Source organism: Nicotiana tabacum, chromosome 23, assembly GCF_000715075.1.
Source record: "Nicotiana tabacum cultivar K326 chromosome 23, ASM71507v2, whole genome shotgun sequence".
Lineage (NCBI taxonomy): Eukaryota > Viridiplantae > Streptophyta > Magnoliopsida > Solanales > Solanaceae > Nicotiana > Nicotiana tabacum.
The window spans coordinates 101,266,125-101,274,816 of record NC_134102.1 but is presented as its reverse complement, the minus strand read 5'-3'; the positions used below and the strand labels follow the sequence as shown (position 1 = coordinate 101,274,816).

The 8,692-nt window shown below is 35.1% G+C and overlaps 1 non-coding gene and 1 pseudogene across 1 annotated transcript; both read left to right on the top strand.

Annotated features, from left to right (window-relative positions):
- The first annotated feature begins 559 nt into the window (after positions 1–559).
- Positions 560–716, top strand: LOC142177675 (U2 spliceosomal RNA; annotated as a pseudogene).
- Positions 717–7,701: 6,985 nt separating this feature from the next.
- LOC142177660 (U2 spliceosomal RNA) lies at positions 7,702–7,897 on the top strand. The gene has a single exon (XR_012706233.1). It is a non-coding gene; the product is annotated as a U2 spliceosomal RNA (small nuclear RNA).
- Positions 7,898–8,692: the final 795 nt, after the last annotated feature.

Sequence of the window (8,692 nt, the reverse complement as noted above, 5' to 3'; positions counted from 1 at the left end):
GGAAGAGATATGCATACTATTGAATGACTTATAAAAGCACGGTTAATCAGAAATTCACTGCAAAAACAATAAAAATGAAAAACGAAATTATTAGGCAGGTAAGGCTGTTTGTGCTCAGACAGATACTTGTTTTAAATGTTGCAGCCGTAAGAACTATAACCTATGCATTTAATGTTCTTCTGTTTGAGGTTTTGCCCCAAAAAAGTCTTTTGAAATGCTATTAGCCAGTGTAGTTTGAGTTTATTTGTAATTTGTAAGAGTTTCAACGTTGGAGCAAATTGGGTAAACTAAACATAACATTCTTCCAATGGCACAGGGATTATATATTAATTAAACATAAAGACTTACATGACCAGTTAAAAGAACTCAATAAGCTGTTTTCTAAGGAAGCATATTCTACGAGCAAAGCAAAGATTTGGCCGTAACTATAAGAAAAGGCTTTCAGTTTTTTATGAAAGGAACTTTATCTGGTCTTGCTATTTTATTCCCACATCGAGGGTGAGAAAAGAAGAAGCAGAAGCATCAGGTATAAATTAAGGGACTCGAGAAGAAGAAAAGCATACCTTTCTCGGCCTTTTGGCTAAGATCAAGTGTAGTATCTGTTCTTATCAGTTTAATACAGGTCAATCCAACCGGAAGAGACCAAAAAAAAGTTCCATTGTCATCGGAGGCAAAGAAATTTCAGAATGTCAATGCAATTCAAGGCATAACTCCATTAGATTTAGAGAGAACAATGGCGTCGACATCAACAATGGTGGAGAACACGCCAACAACGAAATCATGGGCAGATCGAACAGAGGAAGAGGTAAGTGAATCGGAATTAATAGGAAAACAAAGCCATGCAAAAACACCAAAAATAGGGTAAAATTAGAGTGGAATTGTAGGGAAAGGTGAACCGAGTGAAGGGTATGACCTTACCGGAAAGTGAGTTGAACAATTGAGGGGAAATGTGAAAATTACAATGGATGACATAAAGGATGAGATAATCTACCGGAGATCTGCAGTAATTTGCTATGTCCTAGGGTCAAATCCACCGCAAACTGTTATGGAGGGCTACTTCAAAAGAGTATGGGGATCATTGGGGATATATAAAATAGCCCAGGTAAACAGAGGTGTGTTCATAGTAAGATTCCACTCACTAGAGAACAAGGAGAGGGTGGTGGAGGAAGGAATAAGAATGTTTGACAAAAAGCCAATGGTAGTTAAACATGAAGACCGGACATTAAATTTGACAAGCATGTGGTTGAGAAAATTCCTGTGTGGATTAGACTGATGAATCTGGATATCAAATACTGGGGTCAAAATGCTCTAACAAAAATTGCAGGAATGGTAGGAAACCCACTCAAAGCTGACAGAGCAACAACACAAAAGCAGAGGCTACAATTTGCAAGAATTTTGGTTGAAGTTGAATCAGATCAGATGTATCCAGATATGGTGATGTTTTAGAATGAATGTGGTGCGATCATTGAGCAAGAGGTTAGATATGAATGGAAACCAGTATTTTGTAAAGCATGTGGCAATTTTGGACATGATATTAGAGAATGTAGGAAGCAACTAAGGCAGCACAAGGAAGGGGAGGAAATCAACAAAGAAACAGGCAATAACAATACAAATGGCTACAAGGAGAAAGAGAAACCAGAGGAACAACAACACAATGAAGCAAGGAACATTATCCAAATAGAAAATGGGAGTAACAATGACAAGCAGCAGGAAACACAAGGAAATAAGAACCAGACAGGAAATAACAAAAAAAACATGAAGCATGGCAAGTGGCACAAGGGAAGAAAGCATGGAGAAGTTGAGGAAGCAATCACAACACCTATGTTGAATTTACACAAGTGAGCAACAAGATCAATGGAATGAATGAAGGGGAGGAGCAGTCTAAAGAAAGGCAGATGGAGCCACAAGGAAATGGTAACAAATTAGGGAAGGCTGGGGGCCTAACCCCCACCTCCCTAATGGATAGTATTGGGTTCTGGAACACTAGGGGCCTAAACAGGACAACCAAACAGAAGGAAGTGAATCTATTCCTTCAAAGACAGCAGATTGGACTATTTGGGCTCTTGAAAACAAAGATTAAGAGAGCTAAGGCAAATAAAGTTGCTCTTAATCTTTGCACAGGGTGGTCTTATACTACAAATCACTCTAAACATAATGCAAGAAGAATATGGATATTGTGAAGGCCTCAGGTCTTCACTATAAAAGTGGAAATTGTGACAAAATAACTCATTCATAGTATCATAACTCACAGTACCACAGGGAAGAGGATTAATGTGACAATGGTGTATGGATTCAATGACCCTGCACTAAGGTCTGACTTGCGGAGAGACATAAGGATGATAGCTAATCAAATGGTAGGAGCATGGGCAATTATGGGAGACTTCAACTCTATACTTAGTCAAGAGGATAGAGTGGGGGACCGAGGCGACAAATGAAGAAAAAAAGGAGTTTAAGGAATGTGTGGAACAATGTGGACTTCAAGAACAGAAATCATCGGGGTGCTTTTATACATGGAGTAATAAACATGAAGGACAGGATAGAGTGCTAAGTGGAATTGACAAGGTGATCACCAACAATGAGTGGGTGAATAAATTGCCAGCATCTGAGGTTCATTATATGACATCAGGAGTATATGGTCACAGTCCTGCAATGATCAAATGTGTTTTTTTATTTATATTTGGCCCGCAAAACACATACTATTAGCTTAACATTGTTTCACATTTTTTTATTTTCTTTATTGCATAGTCAAAAATGCAATGAGGCCTTTGATGTGGGCAATTTTACTAGTTACTAAATAATGCTAGACAAAATATTTCGACGTCTAGCTCTTTTACTTCTTCTAAAATATCAGTTGGTGAAGCATACCTTAATATTTGGAATATACCCAACGAATATAAACTTTAACAAGCTTAATACTTGCGGAAAAAAGAAGCTTAAATACTTGTTTAGTACAACGTGTGGAGGATCAATATGCGCAACTTAACGTTTTGAAACGGTGGAAGAATAAGTCAAAACCATTTTCTGTTCTTTTCATAATGGTTCGAAATGTGCTAAATGTTACGGTTTCAAGCATGGCGCCAGAAAGCACTTTTAACCAAGGAAGACAGCAATTCGGAGACATTAGATATTCATTGGTTGGTGAGAATGGCGCATGGCGCCAAAATAATTTTTTATTAATTCATGAAAGAACTCTTGTGTAATTTGCAAGTTTAAAATTCAAAATTACAAAGTTGCAAGATTTTTCCTGAAAATTATGAAGTTTAAAGTTATATACTTAGTAAAATAAAAGGTTCGAGCCTTTGACATTTGCTCTTCAAAATTCTTTACCTTTATATTTTTTAACTTAAAATTGTAAAACAAAATATGCCACTAACCGGCTTCCTTACGGAGCCATGACCACCACACAAAATTACACTGGATGGATCTTTTTAAAATCATTGTTTATATTTTGATCTCGTTAAGAAATGTTTTGGGAAAATAGCCTTGCACCAAAATTTTAAAGCACTAGGAAATCTGATCATCACCAGAATTTTCAAGCACAATGCTGAAAAATTTCGGTAATAAAATTTGTGGTAAAATTCTGACGATCACCATAATTGTTGCGTACTTTAAAATTCTACCCAACGTGCTATAAAATTCTAGCACTTAAGAAAATTCCTTATGGTATGGTTATCATCCATCTGCTAGAAGCTAAAAACTTATCCCTTGTTGACCATCCCTACATCACTGTCACCAAGCCTTACAATTCAAGGGAATTTGCTAGCATGGGTTATATTTCTATAAAGGGTGCCTTGGTCATGAAACAAAAAGGTGAAACCAAGAATATCCCCTCCGATTCCAAGGTAAAAGCTCCTGTGTTTCACCCAGTACAAGTGATTCTGACCTCTCAGAAAAGCTTGTCTCCATCAATGAAACATTATCTATCATCAAGAACTCCTTAACCTCTATGCAAAGCCAGATTGAAGATATCCATGGAATGGCAAAGGAGACAGGGTCCAACGTGTCTAAGATTCGAGGGCAGATACTCAAGACTGCAGAAAAAACTGTAAGGGCTTTCAAAGAGATGCACGACAGAATTGATGGGGTCTATGTCAAAGTGAATGCTAGCTTTGATCGCCTCAATGAGGCAATTTGCAACACCCTTACCTACTTTCTGCGTCGCTGATGTTTGGTTGTTTAAGATAAAAAAAATTTGCCTTATTTTTGTGACTGATGTTTCAGCCATGGGGTGTACTCTTAGGGCAAATACTTTTTATTTACCTGCTTTTATTTTGGTTTTGTTGATGACAAAGGGGGAGAAATAGTAAGCAAGCTTAAGGCATGCGGTTCTATGTGTTTCCTGCTTCTGCTTTTGTTTTGTGCGTTGGTTTCAACTTGTAGGTACATCATACGGTATACAATTGAGGGGGAGTCGACTACAAATGAGGGGAATGAGGCACAACAGAATGTCCAACTGAGGGGGAGTCGACTAGACACATCTACCAAGAAACGCGGATTAAAATAGAGTTGACTACAACACACTCAAGGCGGCTGATCAATAGGGAAGTATTTTCATTATTATTTTGTCATCATCAAAAAGGGAGAGATTGTTAGATCTCAGTAAATTTTAATGATGCAAAATAACCAATTACTCCCTATGCGCAGGAAAAGATTATGAGCAATAAAATGGAGTAAATGAATCCAACAAAAAAGGAAAGAGAAGCGGACAAATCAATCAAAGAAGATAGAAAAATCAATTAAAAGAGTTATTATAGGAAGGATCTAAATCAAATGAGATTACGGCTGGGGTGTTCAAAACCGAACCGAAACCGAAAATCGAACTGAAATCGAAGCTTAATGGCTTATTGGTATCGGTTTAACGGTTTAACGGACGGGGAATGGGTTGAATATTTTTTATTAACGGCTTATCGGTTTGGGGGTAGATTATTCAATTTTCTTAACGGATAATCTGTTAACCCGTTAAGAATATATATATATATATAATTTATTTTTATCCATATATATATATATATATATATATATATATATATATATATATATATATATATATATATTAAATAATCAAAAACTATTCTTTCACTTCCAGTACTCTATTTCTGTTCTATTACTAATTTAATATTAGACATTTAGTTATAATTTACTATTCCATTTAGTTACTATTAGATAATTTTGATGTCATGTATTATACCCAGTGTTCTCTTCTATTTCTTCTGATAGTTATAAGTTGTTAATAGACTCATCCCCAGAGATGATTCTACACATCTCTCTATTTCTTCTATTTAGCTCTCTTCTTAGGTGCCATATTCTATAGACTGGAATGTAGTCTGCTGAGCATAGGAATTTTATTTTGAGTCATAGCGGTCAACAAACAATGCGATAAACCGCCCGATAAGAGCTAAATCGATACCAATCTGCCCGATATCTTATCGGGTGATTAGCAGATTAATATATTTAAAAATCGATAACCGATAAGCCAAATCGTTAAGAGTATATAACCGCCCAATCCGCCCGATAAGCAGCCCTAGATTACGGGCACGAAATCATCCGCTAAAGATTCTCCCACATAATAACGTCAATTGAAGGCATCAATCAAGGGATTTGGCAACGGGAATACTCTCTCATTTAAGGAAGAAATCATTCAAGCACGCGAGTCAAGACAAGTCAGCAGAAGAATCAATCTTGGAAAGAATCAATCTACGAATCCGTCTGAATACGACTCCCTTGGGTTCACAATCTCTCAAAAAGATATACAAGACTTGAAGACCTCGAAACAAAACACTGTAGTCTGCTTTAGATTCCTTATGTAACAAAGAAGAGAAGATAGAGAGAAAATAACACTGGTGAGGCATTATATTAATTATAGAGAGAAGAACGAGTGACATAAGTTGTTGGTGTATAACAATATCAACACATCTGTACTAAGATTCTTAAGCTTCCATCAACATGTTCTTCATATTTATAATAATTTAATATAGAAATGCTCATTTGTTTAGTTTTTTGCACACAATAATATATCAGAAACTTCTGATGCTTCCTCTCCCTTCTATCTTCTCTAATGGAAAATTTATTATTTCTGCATTAAGTAATCTTGACATGATATAAGAATGGTTACGCTTCTTTTTTCTGTATTTATTAGGTTTTGAAGATTGAAAGTTGATCCATGTATGGTTACAAACTTGCAAGATTTTTCCTTAAAATTATAAAGTTTAAAGTTATATACTTAGTAAAATAAAAGGTTCGAGTCTTTGACATTTTCTCTTCAAAATTCTTTACCTTTTTATTTTTTAACTTAAAAGTTGTAAAACAAAATATGCCACTAACCGGCTTCCTTACGGAGCCATGACCACCACATAAAATTACACTGGATGGATCTTTTTAAAATCATTGTTTATAATTTGATCTTGTTAAGAAATGTTTTGGGAAAATAGCCTTGCACCAAAATTTTAAAGCACTAGGAAATCTGACCATCACCAGAATTTTCAAGCACAATGCTAAAAAATTCCGGTAATAAAATTTGTGGTAAAATTCTGACAATCACCATAATTGTTGCGTACTTTAAAATTCTACCCAACGTGCTATAAAATTCGGGCGCTTAAAAAAAAATCCTACTAGCATACTTTAAAATTCTAACAGGGGCTTTTTTCTCAAAACATCTATTGTCTGGGTCAAAAAATCAATAATGACACAAAAGTATCATATCTATGTCATTCGCTTAGCACTAGAGACATTGGTTGGCCCAAAACCTGGTCCACTAGACCGGCCCACTAAGGGAGCCCAGCCAACTTGATTGCAGGGGTAGAGTTAGAAACCAAAATAGGGCTTCAACCGCAACCATAGTTCAATTTTATATTTGTCTTAAGAAAATTTATTTAGTATGTATAAATTATTAATTTAGAACTCAAATTTAAAAAGTCTAGAATCTAAAAAATATAAGTTTTAAATTCAGATTCCCGCCTCTGCATATATATATATATATATATATATATATATATATATATATATATATATATATATATATATATATATATATGCAAGCCTAGCTAGGTAAAACCTACGAAATTGTTTTGTCGTTGTTGCGGCGAAGGAATTGGATTAAAGTTCTGCACGTTACTGAACTTTTGTTTTCTTTCAAAAGTATAAGGGGAAGAGATATGCATACTATTGAATGACTTATAAAAGCACGGTTAATCAGAAATTCACTGCAAAAACAATAAAAATGAAAAACGAAATTATTAGGCAGGTAAGGCTGTTTGTGCTTAGACAGATACTTGTTTTAAATGTTGCAACCGTAAGAACTGTAACCTATGCATTTAATGTTCTTCTGTTTGAGGTTTTGCCCCAAAAAAGTCTTTTGAAATGCTATTAGCCAGTGTAGTTTGAGTTTATTTGTAATTTGTAAGAGTTTCAACGTTGGAACAAATTGGGTAAACTAAACATAACATTCTTCCAATGGCACAGGGATTATATATTAATTAAACATAAAGACTTACATGACCAGTTAAAAGAACTCAATAAGCTGTTTTCTAAGGAAGCATATTCTACGAGCAAAGCAAAGATTTGGCCGTAACTATAAGAAAAGGCTTTCAGTTTTTTATGAAAGGAACTTTATCTGGTCTTGCTATTTTATTCCCACATCGAGGGTGAGAAAAGAAGAAGCAGAAGCATCAGGTATAAATTAAGCGACTCGAGAAGAAGAAAAGCATACCTTTCTCGGCCTTTTGGCTAAGATCAAGTGTAGTATCTGTTCTTATCAGTTAAATATTTGATATGTGAGTCATCGACTCACACGATATTAACTCAATTTTTTAAAGGGGAGAGTCTACCACGGTAGCTTGCTATCGGGGCTTTCACGTGTCTCCTTGGCGTTGCACTATTGCCTTGGCCTGGCACACCCTGCCAATTCTAGTGCACTATTGCCTTGGCCTATCAACAACATTTAATGATAGTAAGAAAAAGTGATGAATTCTTTTAAGCCAACACTAGTGAATGTAGCTTCAACCAAAACAAGTATCCATTTTACATATAATTTTCATTTATTTTTACAAAAAAAAGTATTGGAAACGTTTTACATACCAAATGAATACTACACATTGAATTCATACGTAATGGAGTGAAAAGAAGAGGAAGAGGAACAATAATTAAGAAAAATATATAAAGGGGGAATGAATTTTCCACCATTTAATACTAGCATATTTTTAAATGTTGTTTGTGTTTAAACAAATAATGAGTACAGTTGTACGTTACTAATTAAATAAAGAGATACAGTTAATGAATTTTATTTGATATAAATAATTCAGGGAAAAGAAGGCCAAGTAATGAAAGAAGAAATAAATATATTTCCAGATTATGAGTTCGAGAGGTGCATAGAGTCTTCATTTTTGTCATCCCTGTAAATGCTTACCCCTAAAGATTCACTACCGCATATCTTGAGATATAGAATTTGTCAACGGAGCGCGTTGGCCATATGAAAATCTAAGAAATAAATCTCTTACTATTTTGCAGTGCCGGGCATAAAGCACTACATATTTCGACACGAATAAAAAATTTAGATCAATGACAATGGTCGGGTTTTTTTAACAATATTTTATTTTTTGAATTTAATTGACCGACCAAAGTTGGTCGATAATTTCCGATCAACTTTGGTCGGTATTCCTTTCCGACCCCTAAAATATCGTCCACACGTAAATGGTCG